This window comes from Seriola lalandi, unplaced genomic scaffold (genome assembly GCF_002814215.2).
Source record: "Seriola lalandi dorsalis isolate HSWRI2012SDOR001 ecotype SW California unplaced genomic scaffold, Sedor1 jcf7180002002222, whole genome shotgun sequence".
In the NCBI taxonomy this organism is placed as follows: domain Eukaryota; kingdom Metazoa; phylum Chordata; class Actinopteri; order Carangiformes; family Carangidae; genus Seriola; species Seriola lalandi.
This window is the reverse complement of record NW_019472878.1, coordinates 1-1,507: the sequence shown is the minus strand read 5'-3', so window position 1 is coordinate 1,507 and position 1,507 is coordinate 1. Positions and strand designations below refer to the sequence as shown.

The following is a 1,507-nucleotide window of genomic DNA, read 5'->3' as shown; positions in this document are numbered from 1 at the left end:
AGTGGTAGAGAGACAAAGGGGTTACAGAAACAAACTCAGTTTCTATAACCCAGTGCTACATGTCTTTTGATATCATGTACTTGTGTATTTTTAAAGCAAGTAGAACTCCATCACAGACATGCTGACATACTTTTCACTGACTCAACATGGAGATGAGGATAAAAACAGTGTTGTATTAGTTAGTAAATCTCCCTCCCCACTTCAAGATGTGACGAGCTGGAGGGAAGGTGGCGGCAGGAACCTTCAGCCCTCGTCCCTGACCCTCGGCCTGCCTGCAGATCCTGAGGGTAAGCTCACTGCCCTGGGTGAGACTGGCACCCCTCCAGCCTCATCTCACCCCTCCTCTGCCACCGGCACCACCTCTTCAACTGTAGTGACGGCGCAGTCACCAACTGTTGACCCCAAGGAGCCTTCCCTACGACCCGCCCAGCCTGTCCGCAGAACAACCGTCCCTACTGCCTTGCAGTACCAGCTTCACCACACTTCAACTGCTGTCTACCATGACATGTTGCCCGCATTTGTAAGTACAACATGGCTCATATGACTTTTTCAGGCGCTTGTTCAAAAAAAGCTTCAAAGACCAGGTACTCGTTTTAGTTGTACATAGTCAAGTTTTGGATGAAGTCAGAAACAGCTCAATTCCCTTTGTTGGCAATTTGTATTTCTGCCTTTAACACTTGTCATCCTGCTGTTTTCAGATGTGCTCTAAAGAGACACGTGAAGCCCCAGGTACAGAACATGTCCCTACCACCGTAGCAGCCCCGGCCCGATTTGACAGCAAACCCACTTTTAGACAGAGCTATGCCAAACCCGAACTTGTCAAGTAAGTACATTCACAATGTGAGAACAGTTTGACTAATTGATAATTGGCAATTGCTAATGTGTCTTTTTACCATCTCTAATTGCAGTGGTGATGTGAGAAGAGAGAACCGCTTTGTGCGCGCTCCACCTCGACTCTCCTCTCAGCCTATCCGCAGGCCTGGTGACAGACCACTACGCCCAGCCATCATTAATCCAGAAGACCTAAAGGATCTGGATGAGCTTGACAATGACTGTGAGGATGGATGGGCTGGTCAGTATTTCCTAGACTTGACTAGATGTAATTGCCTCCTGCCCTCTCTTTTAGTTAGGCCAAATAAAATGGTGACTTTGGCTGCATTAAGTTTCTTCGTCAGCTAAAATAAGCTACAAGATGAAAATATTATCACTTGCTCTGGTTAGCGTGGCAAGGTGACTTGCATTTTAAGGATTTCATCCAGCCAGATAAATGTTTCTGTGTTTTCTTTTTTGAGTGTATGGATTTATTCAGACATAGATTTCTGCTTTCTCAGCCGAGATTGATGTTGCCTCTACTAGTATTGCAGTCTATGTTCTTCTTTCTTTAACCTGTAATTTTCTTTAAAAACCTTTACAAGTGCATCACATGCATTGCTCTTTGCACTCTCAAGATCAGTGAAGGGAACTGACTTTGCCTGCTCATATATGTACTGCTTGTATCATACCACTC

The 1,507-nt window shown here is 45.3% G+C and overlaps 1 long non-coding RNA gene across 1 annotated transcript; it reads left to right on the top strand.

Moving 5' to 3' along the window:
• Window positions 1-186: 186 nt before the first annotated feature.
• Window positions 187-1,091, top strand: LOC111665382 (uncharacterized). The gene is made up of 3 exons (XR_015437912.1): window positions 187-520; window positions 699-823; window positions 909-1,091. It is a non-coding gene; the product is annotated as an uncharacterized LOC111665382 (long non-coding RNA).
• The last annotated feature ends 416 nt before the right edge of the window (window positions 1,092-1,507 follow it).